The 20,214-nt window shown below is 36.3% G+C and overlaps 1 protein-coding gene across 5 annotated transcripts in view; it reads left to right on the forward strand.

Moving 5' to 3' along the window:
* DTNA (dystrobrevin alpha) overlaps window positions 1-20,214 on the forward strand; it is a 388,958-nt gene that overhangs the window by 212,687 nt on the left and 156,057 nt on the right. Inside the window, exon 1 of one of the 5 annotated variants that reach the window (XM_027127721.1) lies at window positions 5,786-6,001. The exons of 3 other annotated variants lie outside the window; for them this stretch is intronic. The gene's annotated coding sequence lies outside the window, so the exon portion shown is untranslated. Of the gene's footprint in view, window positions 1-5,785; window positions 6,002-20,214 lie in introns of those variants that run through there. One more of the 5 variants, XM_027127717.1, reaches the window with a different exon arrangement.

Consider the following 20,214-nt stretch of genomic DNA (forward strand, 5'->3'; position numbering starts at 1 on the left):
AGCACCCCAGAGATGAAGTGCCATTTGGGTCAGCTTGGTGAAATTACAGAAAACAAAGTGGACTTACAGAGAACCCCAGTTTCTCTTCTAGCACCAGAAGAATTCATGGTAGGACTTTGAACCAGCCCTTGCACCTTATTGAGCCTCAGTTTTCTCTTCTGTAAAAGGAAGTAGTATACTTAATTATATGTATGGATCCTTTCAATTCTAAAATTCTATGCTTAGACTTTCTAACTTAAACCCAATAGTCTCCCCTCCGCCACAGTAATCTATTCTAAGGAAGTAACCCAAGATACAGCTGAAAGTTTATATGCAAAGGTATATTGCCTATAATAGGAAACCTGGAAAAGACTAAAAATATATTTAACAATAAGGGATGGCTAAATAAATTCTGATACATCCAAATAGTAGGATTTTATACAACTATTAAAAAATATTTTCAAAGAATATATAATACATAGTGTGCTTATTTTACATGTCTTTCATTAAGCAAAAGAAAGCAATTTTCAAAATTATCCAAGATTTTTAACATATAAATTAAAGAAGTACAATACAGCAAAATGTCAGTATTTGTTACCTCAGATAGTTGAATTATATGTGTTTTAAGGTTGTTTCATAAATCACATTTTTCAACTTCTCTACATAGGACCTGTAATATTACCTTTTAGTGAGAAAATGGACAAATATGGGTTTTTACTATTAAGTTTAAAAACCAAGGATGTTTTTCCCTAAGGAAAAATCCAGAATATAACTATATAATTATGAATGTCAGAGAGATGAAAAACAAACAAACAGAAATTTCGGCATAAATTTCCATAAGTGAGTAGGGCAGAATGATCCCAGGTTTACAAATAAGTTATCTGTAGAATATGTAGCCATCAATTTCACAGTGCTATTTAAAAACAGGTAATTTCTGTGATGTGTCAATAGTAGAAAAACACAAAGAAATCCTTATTATTTATAGCAACATTATTACAATTCAAAAAAGGAGTGCATGTTTTGAAAACATCTTACGGGTAAAATAGAATATTTTGATATTGAGCTATCTAAATTGAAATGGCTTTCAATAGCCTTGTTCTTTCATAAGAAATTTTCATGAATAGAATAGATACTAATCCGATTAATATTTTTTAGGTCAGCTGCTCAAAGCAGCCCAGGAAACTCTGTTCTCGCAAGAACTGTTCAGTAGATCACAATCTTTTTTTTGTTGCTGTTAACAAGTTTTCTTATTTGATTTAAACCAGTGCCCTAACAATAAAGCACTTTGTGGTATTATAAAATAAATAACAGTTTAAAAATATGACCTGAAAAAAATTACCTTTGTAGGGGTTCAAATTGTTTTGTCTTGTTTTAATTTCATTGACATTAGCAGGCAGTTTTTTGTAGCCATGCTGTTTAATTCAAGCTCGTGACCTCTGAGCCTATGTTGTTACCTTGAGTTTGTGGGAAATTAGGTGCCCTCCCGTCTGAAGAGAGAGCAGTGAAGCAAGTAACCTTGTAAGCTCCCTCCCATGTCTCTGGGTCCAGGGCTTGGCAAATCAACTTCCTGGTGGACAGTATTCTGAAGCATGATGTCACAAAAACTGTTTCTCCCTAGGTGATTAAATTCTTCATATGAAATTAAGTGGGTCACACCAGCACAGGTTATATTACACATTTTGTTCACACTGAGCGAGAAGTTAATCTTAACATTTGCAAAAGGGGATTTAAAACTTTGTGAAACCAAATATACTGACGTCTTAAGAGAGACAATCAAACCAGTCGCTTTAGCCCCTGACAAAGGATGTTTGCTAATCATATTAAATGCTCTAGTAGCAGTCTACATTAACTACATAAACGATATGCTCTTAAATTTACAAAATGAAGAAGAATCAAATACATAACCAATCGGTAGGAGAAAAAAAGGCACACGGTAGAGACTCCCAAAGAAGTGAATGCAAGCAGTGAGTTTCTGTTCAGCCAGCCACACATGAGAATAGTTATGAATTATTCAAATTGTGGTCCTGTTAGCCTTTCCTTCATCAGCTGTCCTGAAGAGGATTAGGGGGTGCTGATTTTCCAATGTAGGTGCTTCTTGCCTCTTTTTCTGCCTCACTTATGTGTTTTATAGAATTGTGTTGTCATGAATCACAACACTTAAGGATTTTTCAGAGTTGTAGCAGTGCCAAAGCTATTTTAATAATCTCTACGGATTCATTGTAGGGCTTTTTTTTTTTTTTTAATAATGTTAGAGAAATCTTGCTGTGTGCAACATTCATTTTATTCTTTCTGACAACTTCCTGCAATGAAAGTTTTTTCTCTCCCACGGGTCTTTCTTAACCCCTGGCTGCTTCTTTGCACTATAAGTCTTCAAAGGGATTTTGATGCTAATTTTCCAATGCAGTTGGCTTTGGTGTCAGGTAATTTCCTGAGTTAGATGACTGTGGAGAAAAACAGCTAAAAGGCTGTATTGGTGGGCAGTTTACAGCCCTTGTTACAGATCAAGGTGATTTTTTTTTTAATTGAAGTATAGTTGATTTACAATATTGTGTTAATTACTGCTGTAAGGGTGATCTTTTGAAGGCTACTGTCAATCCAACACTGATAAATTGTTTAAAATGCAATCTATGTATGTAGTTTCTAATCCGAAGCTCTTTATGATAAAAGTTCTTTATACCCCATTTTAATTTGAAAAAAAAAACACTAATAAATAGCATATAGACCATTTCTTGAGAATCCAAGTAACAAAATGAACTGCTTTCCTTAATGTGTTTTTCTTTCATGTTTAAAAGAAAATTTTAATTGACTACCAAGTTTAACATTCTTCCCACAGTCCGTTTTGCACTGAGAGTATGTATAACCTTTTTTTTTTTTTAACATCTTTATTGGAGTATAATTGCTTTACAATAACAACCTTTTGACTGGTTATCCCCCCCTAGCTGGTTTGGAGGTGGGAGCAAGCAACCCTAGATATTTGCCTGAAATGGTCGCTGTATTCATGCTCTGTCCTTACCCAAACTTATACTATGAAGCAAATGATTGATAACGTGTATCTGATTGAAAATGACAGTTTTATCAGCAAGAGAAAGTCAGGTGTCAATGCACTTTCTCATTGTCCCTCTTGTTAAAAAATCATAAACATTTTTACCAAATAGTACAAGCAATGATTTATTGAGCATTTAGTTTGTTTCCAAGCTCACTGCTTGGTACTTCCCTTGAACTATCTTATTTAATATTTTTTCATAACTCTTTAAAGTAGGAAGTTTACAGAAGAGTAATCTAGGTTTAGAGAGGTTAAATAATCTCTCCAAGATCCCAAACTAGCACGGGCGGGCGGGAGCTGTGTTTAACACCCACATCTGGGTAAGTCCACGATTGATCTTCTTAAGAGCTCTGAGCTCCTACTGTCCACGTCCTTTTGTGGTATAGAATATTAAGGAAAAACCTGTGCAGACCTCTTAAGGGTTTAACCACAAGAGGGAAAGCTTTGAACACAGTTCTGGAGGAGCTGAGGTTTCCTCCATGGCACTAAGATAAAACATTCATTTCCTGCTGTATCCATTTAAGAAATAGCAACTGAGCAAAATGAAAAGACAACCTACGGACTAGGAGAAAATATTTGCAAACAATGCCACTGACAAGGGATTGATTTCCAAAATATGCAAACAGCTCATACAAGTCAAACAACAACAACAATGAAAGCCAATCAAAAAATGGGCAGAAAACCTAAATAGACATTTCTCCAAATAAGACATACAGATACAGGTGGCTAATAGGCATATGTAAAGATGCTCAACATTGCTAATTATTAGAGAAATGAAAATCAAAACTACAATGAGGTACCACCTCACAACAGTTAGAATGGCCATCATCAAAAAGTCTACAAATAATAAGTGCTGGAAAGGATGTGGAGAAAAGGGAACCCTCCTGCACTGTTGGTGGGAATGTAAATTGGTGCAGCCACTATGGAGAACAGGATGGAGGTTCCTTAAAAAACTAAAAATAGAGCTACCATATGATCCAGCAATCCTATCCTGGGCATATATCTGAAGAAAAATCTACTTCAAAAAGATACAAGAAGTATCTTGAAGTAGAAAATATTCTACTTCAAAAAGATATGAGCTCCAATGTTCATAGCAGCACTATTTACAATAGCCAAAACATGGGAACAAACTAAATGTCCATAGACAGATGAATGGATAAAGAAGATGTGGTATATATACAATGGAACATTACTCAGCTATAAAAAATGAATGAAATAATGCCATTTGCAGCAACATGGATGGACCTAGAGATTATCATACTAAGTGAAATAAGTCAGAAAAAGAAAAACAAATACCATATGATATCACTTATATGTGGAATCTAAAATATGACACAAGTGAACTTATTGACAAAACAGAAACAGACTCACAGACACAGAAAACAAACTTATGGTTCCAAAGAGGAAAGGGTGTGGGAGAGGGATAAATTAGGAGTTTGGAATTAGAAATTAGAAACTACAAACTATTATATTTAAAATAGATAAACATAGATAAACAACAAACTCCTACTGTATAGCCCAGGGAACTATATTCAGTATCCTGCAATAAGCCATAATGGAAAAGAATATGAAAAAGAATAAATATATTTATTATTTATGCATATTAAAAACTGAATCACCTTGATGTACACCAGAAACTAACACAACATTGTAAATCAACTATAATTAAAAAAAAAGAAGAAAAAGAAAATAATAAATAGCCCCTGAGCCCTCCATTGGGCCAAAACTGTTGCTGATTACTTGGTGTAGAAAGATGAGTAAGACATCTCCCTTCCTAGGAGAGTCCATATCTAAAGAGAGAAGTTAGGTATATAAACACATTATTATGAAATATGAGCTAAATTTAGGAAGTAAGCAAGATTGTGGAAGCAGGGTGGCAGTGCAAGGCCTGAGGGACAAAGCAGTCGCTGGCTGGAGGACAGAGCCCTATGGTGGGAGGGAAGAACAGCGGCTGAAATAAGGTGAAGCCCCAGTCATCCAGGACTCCTCCCATCAGCCTTCCTAAAGTATTGGGAAGAAAATGGAGGTGATTCCTTAAATCTTAATTATGTAGCCATTGGTTTGGGGATCCCAGGATTGTTCAGAGTTGATATTATCCCAACACCTAGATCTCTATTTTTAATATAGAGCCCCCAGATATAGTTTGGTTGATTCTAGTAGATGGATTAGGCTCCAAGATTCAAATCTACGAGCATTTTAAATACAACTGAAATCTAATCTGTTTAAGTAGCAGTTAAACACAGGGTTTCGATGAAAAGAAAATGAAGAATTTTACCTCCCACCTCTGAGCTGTGATTAGAAGTTTGCCCTAGAAAAATACTTTGAGACTAGCCCTTCATATAATGATGTAGTGATTTTCAGTGTCTGTGTTTATTGAGTCATTTCATGTATTTTTAAAAATATTTTTAAAGATGCAGTGAGATTAATGCTGCATTTCCAATGAGTTAGTAAGTGTCACTTCAAAATATTTGGTCAGCAGAAGTAGTAGATAATGATCAGTATTTCAAGGGATTAGTGGCAACTTAAAAGTGCATATAGGTATTTCACTAGTTGGTTTAAATGTCCTGGGAGCCCGTTTATTCTTACATCTCTGTTATTCATTTTTCTTTTTCTTTTTTCCTTGTTCATGAAGTTGAGTCAGCAACTGAAACATATTCAAATTAGACTTGTCATACAGGAAAAAAAAAACCTGACTTTGTCAGGGTGGGTGGAGGGGAAAAAAGCAACTTTTTGTCAGTCTTTTGTATTTCAGCAGCTGGATTCATTGCTACCATGGTAACGGACCACATGATGAGGTGTATTAGATTGCTGTGTGTTGAGCACAAGGGGAAGAATGAACACAGCGTTTTATTGAAGTTAAAGGTTACTTTGGAGTTTCTTCTGTGGAAATGTGTAAGGTCAAATACTCTAGTTTTCAGCATATGTAGTACTTTAGAGGAAGAATTAGGGGCATGTTGCTGCATTTAACTACAAAACCAGGTAAGGTTCAGTTGAATCTATGAAACTGACCTCCTCTTACTTCTTCTGTTGCAGTGGCATAACTTGCCGGGTGGAATTTCACTGTCACCCGCCCCCCACATGGGCACAGGACAAATTTCTCCTGTCTCCATACCCCAACTCCCCCACCTCCGATTTCATCTGTTTTTAATTTGAAAGTCTGAAACATTGTGAAATTGTATAGTTCTATGGTATTATGGGTGAGGGTGTGCATGCAGGTCAAAGAAAGAAAACTGGAAAGGAAGTCATAAGAATGCAATAATTCGCATCTTTGGATCAATGTAAACCTGAGAAAAGTGTTTCCTTGTTTTCTTCTTTGAAAACGGTCCACTTTTCTTAGAGGACACCTTATTAGTGGCATGGATCCAAAGCTGCTTGTCTCATATTAAATGAAGCCGTAGGACCAAGTTCTCCAGCATGTTATTCAGTGTATTTATTCTATCTGGGCTTCCATTCCTCTTTCTTTCTATTACTACCAACCTTATCCAACACAAAGAGTTCGGTTTTATCTGTAATTTTTACAATGTATTTTATTTCCATTAATATTCCATTCTTTCAGACACTGTGGTCGTATGTGTCTTAGGGGATATGAAAATAGAAGTAAATACAATACGGGGTAGTAGAAAATGAACTCTTTTGCTTAGAGGCTGGTTAGAGCCGAATGTAAACAATTCAGTGTGGCTCCGTGAAGCATCAGTTCCCAGAGCACAGGCGACTCCTCATTGCGTTGTTTACGTATCACCCCAGCAGCTTGCTTCAAAAGGGGAGGCTTTGGTATGTGCGGAGCAAGTTAAAGAAGAAGAAAATTTATGAATAACTTGTTTTGATTTCTTGTTCCTGATGTTTGATGTTTAGCTTTCTCATAAGCCATTAGGATTTAGTTTCATTTTTTAGTTAAGGGCTAACCCAGGCAACTTTTCTCCTCCTTGAACAAAGTTGTCTTGGCAGCTTCAGAGACAAAACCTAACTAAACACTAGCAGAACCCACCATTATTCAAGGGTATTCACTGCCCAGTATTCACTGGAGTGTTTTCTTATGGGAGAGGCTTTGAAAAGTACTTTTGAAAAATACTTTCTTAGCTAAAAGCAATTTATTTGCCACTAATTGGCACCTATTAGGATAAAAGCCAATAAATTATCCCAGGTTTAGTCCTATACCATTCTTTCTTCAAAAAGGGACACTTAGATTTTTTAAAATTCATTTATGCTCTGTGATTTTCATTGCTATTTTCTTAGTCTCTCTAGTTTTCATACATTCAAGCCATCTTCTAAATTTGAGCAAGGAGTCATAATTATTCAAAACAATTTTTTGCCATGATTTCAAATAAGGGGAAGTATTTTCATGGTAACAAATATCAAAAGCATTATAATAGCACATTTATAACATTTGTAAAATGTTCATACTTGTATCCAAATTCATTCTTTCTTTTTTCCCTTTGTTGCTTTGAATACAGAACAAGCTATGAGCATGTCCTCCAAAATATTTTCACAAGCCTAAGTTGTTATTACTTAAAAATAGGAAATTACCAAGAATTGGTGAAAGATGGTACCTGGTAAAAGATTTTGAATTGTGAAATTCTCACAAGGTATTGTCAGTACCTGAGGTTGAAAGAGGGAGAGAGAGAGAAAGGCACAGAGAGACACAGAGAGAAGACACAAGCAAAGAAAAATAGACAAAAGGTAAAGCTAAAAGTGTGAATGATCTCTTAACCAAGCTTTCTTCTTTCTCTCAGTATTGGAATGGGTTAAACCTCTATATACAAAAAAAGAGAGAAAGTATAGTGTGGATGAGGTGAAGTTAGCAAAGAATACTAGCATTCCACTTTTCCACGTTTCAAGTATGTGGTAAGGCATGAATAGTTCCTTTCTATTAATTGAAATGAAAACAAGTTCCTATAGCTGAATATGTTTCAGTCCTTCCTGTTTTGGGCTAAGATATCAGCTAGCTTAGGCATTAGAGCTAGAAGTGTATAAAAATCAATATATACCCATTTTGTGATTTTTATACACTTGACACTAGGCACATGTCTATTTTTAAGGTTATCATAACTGAGAGGTCCATAAGATGGAAGCTCCTTTTAAATTTTATTTTTTAATAAGAATTGTATGTATTTAAGGTATACAACATGATTTGATATACATGTATGTAGTGAAATGATAACTACAGTCAAGCTAATTAACATATCTTCTGCTCAAATAGTTACCATTTTGTGTGTGTGATGAGAGCACCTGAAATCTATTAACAAATTTGTGTTATACAATATACGGAATTATTAACTCTAATCACCAGGCTGTACATTAGATCTCTAGACTAGTTCATCCTGTATAAGTGCAACTTCATACCCTTTGACCAACATCTCTGTTTCCCTCACCCCATATCCCCTGGTAGCCATCATTCTAACCTCTGCTTCTATGTATTGACCTTGTTTGGATTCCACATATAAGTGAGATCATACAGTAGTTTTCTTTCTGTGTCTACCTTATTTCATTAGTATAGTGTCTTCCAGGTTCATCTGTTTTGTTGTAAATGGCAGGATCTTACTCTTTTTTAAGGCTGAATAGTATTCCATTGTAAGTATATGCCACAATTTCTTTATCTATTTATCTGCTGACAGACACTTAGATTGTTTCCATATCTTGGTTATCGCAATTAATGCTACAATGAACATGGGAGCACAGATATCTCTTCCGGTACTGATTTAATTTCCTTTGGGTATATACTCAGAAGAGGGATTGCTGGATTATACGGTAGCTCTATTTTGAGTTTTTATAGAAACCTCCACACTGTTTTCCATAACGGCTGTATGGAATACTTTATAGTCTTAAGAAGCAAAATGACTTTTGATGTTCTTGCTTTAAATTAGAAATTTTGCAAAGATGTTTTGATTGAATCATTTTTGTCAGCTTCTGTTTAAATCATGCTTTATTGTTAATTTTGAATGGGAGTATTTCTTAACATTTTAGCTCTAATTTCTAGAGTTCCCTAGCCTCGCAGACAAATAGCTAATTATCTGCAAACATTTACCTCTGTTAAGGAGATAGATGTTCAAGAGTCATGATAAAGAAGAATCATATTGACTATTATAGGCTCTTCAACAAAACTAATGATAATTTTTCCACCCCAAGGCAATATTTCTGAAATAGATGAAGATCAGGCCAATGAATGATGACTCAATATCAGCTAGATATTCTACTTTTAGGTGTTGCTATTTTTAAACCTATGACTTCATTAAAGTGGATTTTATTATTGACAACCATGTGGTTTTTTGTATGAAAAAATTGGACTCTTTTAAAATATTCTTAAATATTTCAAATGAAATAAAGAGTAATTGTATCACGGTCATGATCATGATGGTGATTATAATGGCAATAATGGTTAATTCAGAGAGAAAGACAGACTTCATTAGAAAGCTGTAAGCTCTGTATGTAGTCAAAGGCCAATGTTTTTAAGAAAGAAATGGAAAATTTCTAATAGGTGGTATGATTTTCCGATATTTCCTCCCAACTTTCATTAATTCCGTTAATAGCATTTACAAATCACTAACAATAAGTGCTTGTTATGGTCTTCTCAGAGTTCATTATAAAAGATGTTGACTTTATTCAATAAGCAATAGAGGCTTCCATCAGTAAAGATTAAACTCACCAATAATTGTGCAATGTGTGGGCCAGTATCTGATAGGAAAAGAGTAAGTGCATTGCTAGGAATGAACAATTTGTTACATTTTTAATATATAAAATGGTACAATCAACTGGTTTCACTTTCATGATAATATTAGCTTGATACATTTTAGAGTGATATTATTATTATTATTCCCCTCTACCTGGCACTTACATTATAAAATGTTCGCTCTTGACACCATATAAATATCTTAATTATCTTTTAAATTTTTAATTATTTGTTTTAAATAACAATGATATTTCATGTCTGAAACTTACTAATTTGGGTTTGTTTGGGGAAAAATTATACTTAGAAAAACCACTTGCCTCTACCTACCCTCACATGAAAAAAATAATAGCAGATGGATTAGTAATTCCAATATAAAATGTGGATCCATCAAAGTAGTAGAAGAAAATATAGAACTTGAGATAGAGCAGTATGCCTTCAAAGGCAGAAGCCATAAAGGAATGGTTATATGAAACATTACTTCTGGAAAATGCTATAAGCAAAACTAAAAGTCAGATAGCAAACTAGAATCAATATTTGCAACATACATGAAAGAGAAAAGGTGAGTATCTGTAATATATAATGAAATCTCATAAATCAATAAGAAAGAGAACAGCACTAATTTTTCCCCCTTGCAAAAGCTTCTTTATTTCTCAATTCCACCTTACTGCAGATCTCCTCAAAAGAGTTGTCTATTATCTCTATTTTATTTCCTATCCTCATATTCCCCCTTATATTCACTCCATTCAGGCTTTATAACTTTGGCAAAGTAATCAATCTTCATGTTTCCAGGTCCAATGATAATTTTTCAGTTTCATCTCGTTAACGACCAGCAGGGTTTGACACAGTTGATCATTTCCTCTTTCTTGAAATATTTCTTCACTTGGCTTTAAGGGCATCATATCTCTTTGATTTTCCTTCTACCTCATAGACCATTCGTTCAGAGCCTCCATTGTTGATTTCTCCTCCTCAGCATTTATTGGAGTCTACCAAGTCTTAATGCCCAACTCTCTTCTTTTTTTTTTTTTTAACATCTTTATTGGAGTATAATTGCTTTACAATGGTGTGTTAGTTTCTGCTTTATAACAAAGTGAATCAGTTATACATATGTTCTCATATCTCTTCCCTCTTGCATCTCCCTCCCTCCCACCCTCCCTATCCCACCCCTCTAGGTGGTCACAAACCACCGAGCTGATCTCCCTGTGCTATGCGGCTGCTTCCCACTAGCTATCTATTTTATGTTTGGTAGTGTATATATGTCCATGCCACACTCTCACTTTGTCACAGCTTACCCTTCCCCTTCCCCATATCCTCGAGTCCATTCTCTAGTAGGTCTGTGTCTTTATTCCCATCTTACACCTAGGTTCTTCATGACCTTTTTTTTTTTTTCTTAGATTCCATATATATATGTTAGCATACGGTATTTGTTTTTCTCTTTCTGACTTACTTCACTCCGTATGACAGACTCTAGGTCCATCCACCTCACTACAAATAACTCAATTTCGTTTCTTTTTGTGAATGAGTAGTATTCCATTGTATATATGTGCCACATCTTCTTTATCCATTCATCTGTTGATGGACACTTAGGTTGCTTCCATGTCCTGGCTATGCACTAATTTTTTAAGACCTTTTTTTAGTGCAGTTTTAGATTTGCAACAAAATTGAGGGGGGCAGTACAGAGATTTCCCATATACTCTCTGTCCCCACACCTGCATGACCTCCCTCATTATCAACACCAGTCACCAGAATGGTACAAAATTTTTTACCAAAGATGAACCTACATTGACATATAATCAGCACCCAAAGTTCATAGTTTACCTTAGGGTTCACTCTTGGTGATGTACATTATATATATATATATATATATATATATATATATATATATATATATATATCCATTGTTATAATATCATATAGAGTATTTTCACTGCTCTAACAATCCTCTGTGCTCTGCCTAGTTATCTCTTCTCCCCACACACACAAACCCCTCCCCCATCTCATTGTGGAAACAACTGATCTTTTTACTGTTGCTATAGTTTTGCCTTTTCCAGTATGTCAGGTGGTTAGAATTATACAGTATATAGCCTTTTCACATTGGTTTCTTTCGCTTTATAATATGCATTTAAGTTTCCTTAATTTAACTTTCCTTCCTTAAAAGACATGGGTCTTTTCATGGCTTGATAGCTCATTTTTTTAGCACTGAATAATATTCCATTGTCTGGATGTACCACAGTTTATCCATTTACCTACTGAAGGACATTTTGGTTGCTTCCAAGTTTTGGTAATTGTAAATAAAACTGCTCTAAACATCTATGTGCAGGTTTTTGTGTGGAAATAAGTTTTCGGCTTTTCGGGGATAAATAACAAAGAGTGCAATTACTAGAATATATGGTAAGAATATGTTTAGTTTTGTAAGAAACCACCAAATTGTCTTTCAAAGTGGCTATACCATTCTGAATTCCTACCAGCAATGAATGAGAGTTCCTGTTGCTCCACATCTCACCAGCATTTAGTGTTGTCAGTATTCTGGACTTTGGCCATTCTAATAGGTGTGTAGTGATATCTCATTGTTTTAATTTGCATTTCCCTAATGACATATGATGTAGACATTTTCCATATGCCTGTTTGACATCTGTATATCTTTTCTGGTGAGGTGTCTGTTTAGGTCATTGGCTCATATTTTAACCAGATTGTTTTCTTATTGTTAAGTTTTAAGAATTATTTGTATATTTTGAATAACAGTCCTTTATGAGATGTGTCTTTTGCAAATATTGTCTTCCAGTCTCTGGCTTGGTCTTCTCATTCTCTTGATATTGTCTTTCACGGAGCAGCATTTTTAATTTTAATGAAGTTCAGCTTATCAATTATTTCTTTCATGGATCATGTCTTTGGTGTTGTATTCACTATTATTTTTAAAATACCTACAAATTAAACAAAGAAATACCATTTTAATCTTTAGCAAATATTTTTAAAAGAGAGAAGCAAGAGGAGGAGAGAGGGTGATAACACCCAGTGTTAGGAAGGGGTGGAAAATGCTGCTATTGAGAGTATAAATTGACACATTGGGGAGGGGGTCAGCCTAGAAATGTGTAGCAAAGGCTTTAAAAGTTACACACCCTTGGACCCAACAATTCTACTACTAGGAAAATATCCTAACAAAATAAAAGGTCAAGCATATACACAAGGTTTTTCATTGTTGTGATGTTTATGAGTATAAACAAGGCCAGTCATTATGAAAAAAAATATCTGAGAAATGTAACAAACATGCCAGCTTATGTTTCTGCTCTGATAGCTCTAAAGCTGTAAGAAGTCATAGACATGGCTCTGTGCTTACCTAAAGCCAAACCTGCTTCACTGCTCCTCTTTTTAGTTAGAACATGTATAGGCAGCAAGTTGTAGAGAAAAGGGTCTTGACTTAAGAGTCAGAACGCCTGGGTCCTACTGTGGACTAGCTGAGATAATCTAAGTATACAAATATAAGGCATTATTCAAATGCTAATGTTAGAGAGTAGAAAAGTTTATCAATCCCTTTATCCACATATATGCATTTGTCTTCACAACTGATGTTTTAAATTAAAAGTCCCCTATCAAATTGGGGGAGAGAGAGTACATTTTTATAATTGCACTGAAACAAAGTGCCAGATGGTGAAATCTGGAATGGCTTGACTTTGATAGAAAACAGCATAATATTTTGAATAGGATATGCTTCCCAATTGTTACTGTTTGAATTTCATTTAAAAGAAATTTCTGCTCATATAAGGATGGCAGAGGATAATTGATGTCAACTGTAGCCTAGCATTTAGGTGTAGTGGAGATGGCAGAAATCTAGAGGAGTGTTGTTCAATGGAAACTTCTGTGGTGTTAGAAATGTTCTGTGTCTACACTGTCCAATACAGTAACTACTAGCCACATGTGGCTGCTAATCACTGAAAATAACACTAGCATGACTAAGGAACTATATTTCTAATTTTATTTAATGCTAAGTAATTTAAATTAAATAGCCACATTTGACAAGTGCTTTCCTCTTGGACAGTGCAGCTCTAGAATTAAGCACAATAAATCTGTGAGGATTTTTTTATGTAATTATTTAAGTTTGTATTTAATTTAATGTATGGATTCATTTCAAGCATCTATGATGAATTAGGGTGACATAGGATGAAAAGGTGAATATTCTTTATGAAATTTCCCTTCCATACTGATCAGAGAGTTACTTTGATTCTGGAGCCTGTTAAGTCCAAGGTTTCCCATAGAAGTCTTGGTCTCAAATATTCCTTAGCCTTGCTCACTCAAGAATTCTAATGTTCATTCACTTTTTCGTTGATTAAAAAAAACCACTTAGGTTGAATTTATATGTGTCAGTGTGTAAGAAAAAATGCACTATTTTCCCTTATTCTCACACTACTACCTCACTCACAACACTTCTTGCCAATAACACGTCTTACCTCATGTGCCCAACGGACAGTGAGGCCAAACAAATTGAAACGTTGGAGTTTGGAGCAGAGAAAGGTTTATTGCAGGGCCATGCAAGGAGACGGGTGGCTTGTGCCGAAAAGAAAACCCAAACTCTTGAAAGGGTGTCAGCAAAGCACTTTTAAAGGCAAGGGAGGGGCGAGGTTGGTTGTTGCAGACTTCTGGTGGAGGAATCCTTTGTTCTTGCAGCTGTCCATGTAGGCCAGGTCACGATGTACCTGTAAATGTCCAACAAAACAAATGTTATTCTCTGTTCTGCAACTTTTTATCTGTATATGAATGGACTCTTAAAGGTCAGAGCCGTGAGAATAGGCCATGCTGTGGATTTCAGGCTATAGGCAACATTCTTTTACGAAAGGTGCAGAACCAGCATGACTAAGCACAGGTCAACAAAGCACAAAAGCTAAAGCAAAAGGAACAGATCTAATATGGGGTCAGATTTGTTCTTCGCTATTACGTGCTGACACCAGATGTATGGATTTTCCAAACCAAGCAATTATGACTAACTGCCTGGAGTCAGTGTCAGATCCCTCAGGGTAAGGGCTCAGTTGCACAGACTGCACCCACTCCCACTTCACATGCCAGTTGCAAGTCCAGGTTGTCACCTGTGCTTCTCACAGACTGGCTACAAATTGGTAGGTTCCCACAACCACCTCCTCAGTTTCAATCGCTTGCTAGATCAGCTCACAGAACTCAGGAAAACACTTATGTTTACTGGTTTATTGTATAGTATTGTATAATATTATTTTATAGTAAAGAATATGATAAAGGATACAGATGACCAGCAGATGAAGAGATACATGGGTGAGCTCCAAAAGGGTCCCAAGCACAGGCAGTTCTGTTCCTGTGGAGTTGGGATACAGCACCTTCCCAGCACATGGATGTGTTCACCAACCCAGAAGTTCTCCAAACCCCATGCTTTTGGAATTTTCATGGAAGCTTCATCATGTAGGCATGATCATTCATTAACTCAATCCCCAGTTCCTCTCCTGGAGGATAGGGATGGGGCTAAAAGTTCCAAGCTTCTAATCATGGCTTGGTCTTTCTGGTGACCAGCCTCCATCCCAAAGCTACCCAAGAACCCACCAAGAGTCACCTCATTAAAACAAAACTCCTATCATCTAGAAAATTCCAAAGGACTTAGGAGCTTGGCATCAGGAACCATGAACAAAAACCAAATATTAGCACAAAAGATGCTCCTAGTGTTCTTATCACTTAAGAAATTACAAGGATTTTAGGAGCTCTGTGCCAGCAACTGAGGGCAGAGACCAAAATATTTTTTTTCTGTTATTTTAAAATCTGACACTGTACTTGACATTGAAAAGATAATGTCTCTCCAGAGTCCCTAGATGAAGAGTTTCCTTGGAATATGATTAGGAGTCATATGATACAGAACAGATATTATAGAGGAGGGGTGAGAAAGTGCTTTGTGAAGAAGGAAGCACTGGGATAAACTTTTAAAGTAATATGCATTAAATAGGAGGCTGGGGAAAAGAGAATTTATAGAGAGGGAACAGTATAGAAAAATCAGGGAGAAATGAGAATCAGAAATCTCTGGAAATGTAAGCTAGTCATGAAGATGTAACGAGGATAGAATTCAGAAAGATGTTCAGGCATCACCAGATCATCATCACCACCACCATCACCACCATCATCACCACCACCACCACCACTATCACCACCAGCACCATCATCACCACTACCACCACCATCACCACCACCATCACCACCATCACCATCACCATCACCACCACCATTATCATCATTACCACCATCGTCATCACATCATCTTCACAATCACAATAACCACGTACTGGACACTTAGAATTAGGCCAAGCACTTTTCATGCATTATTTTATTTGATTCTCACCACAACCTATGAAGCAAATATCGCCCTCATTTATTGATAAGAAAACTGCATCACCAGTAAGTAGCAAGCTGGGACCTCAGGCCAGAGGCAGCCCTGTTAAGCCATGCTGAGTCTCCACCTCTGCTGAGTGTTATCTCTCTTCTATGGAATTTAAACTGCTTTATCCTGAATAATCTGGTTAACTATATACATTTAAGGAGATTCATACCATCAGCAGCACAGAAAATAGACTAGAGGGAAGACATACTTGATGGATGGAAATAAGTGAAGAAGTTGTTAATGCTACAATCCAGAACAAGGATAAGAGAGGTTCTGAGCTAAGGAAGTAGAAGTGGAACTTGAAAAGGAGATTGTTTGACTCCTTTGTCAGGTGTTGTGTCAGGTGTCTGTCTTTACAGTAAGTCAGGTAGAGAACATCTGACTTATTTTTTTAAGCCTCCCTGAAAAGTGTCAATTCCTATACACAGCACTAGAGCAAGATTATTGTGGCCAAGGAAACAGCATATTTTATAATATGCAAGTTGTCCTAACAAGATTAGCCTGCATAAATCATTCTGTTGGAAGCAAGTGTCACTACATCATCTATGTTGTTGAATGTGTGGCTCATCACAATATTATGTGAAGTTGTAAGATAACTAAGGTGGGAACTTTATATTCATGAAATTTTCCCTTTCATAAAAATCTTACTGTTTTTTGATATTGATGAATAGTGATTTTTTTCTTTCCAACATCCAAGAATTTTTAAAATACATAATCAAAGCTCATTTTGAAAGTTCAAAAGACAGTTCCCTTTATCATTGTGAAAGCAGTCTTCAACTTGAATTTCTGATTTGGGTACATTATTAGTCTCCTGCCTTTGCCCCATTTGGGTAGATTTTTTTTTCTTTTGGCAGCGTATCCAAGTTCATCTATGGGTGGAAGATAGTAGAAGCTGGTACTTCCAGCATCAGAGATCCACATTTCCCAAGAAATTAATTTTGATTTCTTCCAAAGTCTTACGATTCTGGTAAAATGCAGAAAAAGAAGGTGGAGGAGATGGAGTGTTGTCTTGGAGATAAAGAGCTGGGGGGAGGAGGAGAGGGTATTGCTGAAGGGGATGCACAGTAGCCTGACATTAAGGAGGACTTTGGTGGTAACTGCCGGCCAGAGGAGGTAAGGAGGGAATAGCAGCCATTTGGCCAATGGGCTGACCGTGGAATTCTTTCCAGTATTTTGGATGACAGTGGGAAACACAAACATACTAGAAGACACACAGGAGCACATTATATGAAAGTTCTGTGAATTCTCTGATATAATAAAATAGAATACTTTCTAAGCACCAGATACTATCTAAATGTTTTTTGTTTAACTCATTTAATTTTAATTTATCCTCATTTAGAGAAAAATACCTAGCACATAGAAACCACCAAATATATATAAGTACTTATTGTTTTTCCTTTAATCCTCACAATAACCCCATGAATCAGGTACTTTAATCATCTTTATTTTACAGATGAAGAAATTAAGTCTGAGAGGTTAAGTAATCTCTCCAAGGGCGTACAGTTGATGAGAGAGAGCGCTATAGTTAGTGTGGTTCAACCACTATGCCATCTTGCCTTAATCTATGTAAAAGCTATCATATGTAAAGAGATAATACTTGTAAAGTGCTTACAAAGTATCTGACATTTGGTAAATTCCTAAAGATGTTAGCAATTATTATTATGTAATAAGATTTAGAAAACGTTCTGGTATTTATATTGTTCTATACAACATTGCTCAGAAATAGTAACATTTTTAGGGCAGCTTTGGATTTTTCTTATGTCAATTTAAGTAAAGCTTTATTTATGACCATGCCATTATAAATGGGAGGAATCCTCTTTCTACCCAAATACTATCTATCTGTTTGACTGGCGCAGTTGAAGTTTTCACCTCAAAGAATGTGCCTCATAGAAATGTTCCATATACACATCTATGTAGCTTTGACCTTTTGACAGAGAGTGACTAGTGAGAGCAAGTGAAATCCCCTTCCATGCTTCGTATTTCAATAATATGTCAATTTGTTCATTGCCATCTTGTTAGGAATTAAATGCTCTGACATTTGTATAACCTAAGGGAGCTAGTGAGCCGCTGACAGCCAGGAAGAGGAATCAGGCCAGAGGCTGGAAAGACTAGTCACAGGGGATGGATTGGTAACAGAGTTCTCAAGGTCATGCAGTGGTTCCAGGCAGAACCCAACCAGCCCCTAGAACAAGGTCAGGTGCAAACTTGGGCTCTGATCTCCTTTCCCAATAATATGGGTTAGTTGGGGGTAGGTGGATTGTCATCCTCTGTACCGAAAGAATGTTACAGAAGATTAGGTGATGTGAAATCTATCTGAAGTAGAACGTCAACAGGTGCAGAATTACAGATACTTAGACATCATAGACACAGGTGGTGCAGGAACAACAGCCCTGTTGTGCTGGAATTCCTGGAGAGAATGATGCTGCTCTGGCTGGTACATGAGAAATGGGCAGCAGACGAGGCAAAGGAGGCTTGAGGACACCACAGCTCAGGACGGTAGACATGTGGGGACCTTAGAGGGATTCAGGAGACTGCAGAAGAGAGAGGGCAAGGTGGAGCCTCAAGCTGGGTGACCTTATCTTTATCTGTGACCTCAGAGTGTTGGTGCTAATGATGTCATTGGGCGAGTGTGCCAGGCTGCCGACCCCAATAAGAGGATGACAAAGGAGACCAGCAGACCTCCCACCTCTCTGCTACTAGGGAAGGGTGGCCTGGGGGGATGGGGTGGGAAAATCTCTCTGGATGTTTGTCTTCTACTTTGGCATCCCCATCCCAGTTGACTACTTCTCCATGAGCTTAAATGGCAGTAGTTTCTCTCAACAATTGAGGAGTGTGTTGATGATGCTAGTGATCCATAGGGTCTCCAAAGCAATCTCTGTGGATGTTACATGTAGTTTATTATCTGGAGAAGTAACAGGCTCTTATTAACCATAATAACTAATATTTTGTATTGTGATTTACTATTTGCAAAGTATTTTGATTGCATTGTATTTGAATCTCCTAACAATCCTTCAAGGAAGATGATATCATCATTTCTTTTTGAAAGAGGAGGAGAATCAAGCTCAGTGTATGTCTCGCAGGCACTGAGTTAGCAAGCAAAGCATAGATCTTTTTTTAAAATTTTTTATTGAATTATAGTTGATTTACAATGTTGTGTTAGTTTCAAGTATACAGCAAAGTGATTCAGTTATACACACACACGCTTGTATATATATTCTTTTTCAGATTCTTTTCCATTATAGGTTATTACAAGGTATTGAATATAGTTCCCTGTGCTATATAGTTGGTCCTTGTTGTTTATCTCTTTTATATATAGTAGTGTCTATCTGTTAATCACAAACTCCTAATTTATCCCTCCCCCCTTCCCCTTTGGTAACCATAAGATTGTTTTCTATGTCTGTGAGTCTGTTTCTGTTTTATAAACAAGTTTGTTTGTATTACCTTTTTAGATTCCACATATAAGTGATATCATATGATATTTGTCTTTCTCTGTCTGACTCACTTCACTTAGTATGATAAACCCTAAGTCCATCCATGTTGCTGCAAATGGCATTATTTCATTCTTTTTTATGGCTGAGTAATGTTCCATTGTGTGTGTGTGTGTGTGTGTGTGTGTGTGTGTGTGTGTCACATCTTATGTACCCATCCGTCAGTGGACACTTAGGTTGCTTCCATGTCTTGGCTATTGTAAATAGTGCTGCCATGAACATTGGGGTGCATGTATCTTTTTGAATTAGAGTTTCTGTCTTTCCCAGATATATGCCCAGGATTGGGATTGCTGGACCATATGGCAACTCTATTTTTAGTTTTTTAAGGAACCTCCATACTGTTCTCCATAGGGGCAGCACCAATTTACATTCCCACCAACAGTGTAAGAGGGGTCCCTTTTCTTCACACCCTATCAGCATTTATTATTTGTAAACTTTTTGACAATGGCCACTCTGACCATTGTGAGGTGATACCTCATTGTAGTTTTGATTTGCATTTCTCTAATAATTAGCTGTTTGAGCATATTTTCTTGTGCAAAGAAAGCATAGGATCTTAATTTACTGATCTAGTAAGGCATGCTGCTTCGCTCAGAACCCGTCTCATCTTTAAAAGTAAAAATTTCCTCAGCTATTTGCTTTTAGAAACTTGCTATTATAAATGAAG

Source organism: Aethalodelphis obliquidens, unplaced genomic scaffold (assembly GCF_003676395.1).
Source record: "Aethalodelphis obliquidens isolate GAN/ISIS:26980383/991018 unplaced genomic scaffold, ASM367639v1 scaffold32, whole genome shotgun sequence".
Classification (NCBI taxonomy): Eukaryota; Metazoa; Chordata; class Mammalia; order Artiodactyla; family Delphinidae; genus Aethalodelphis; species Aethalodelphis obliquidens.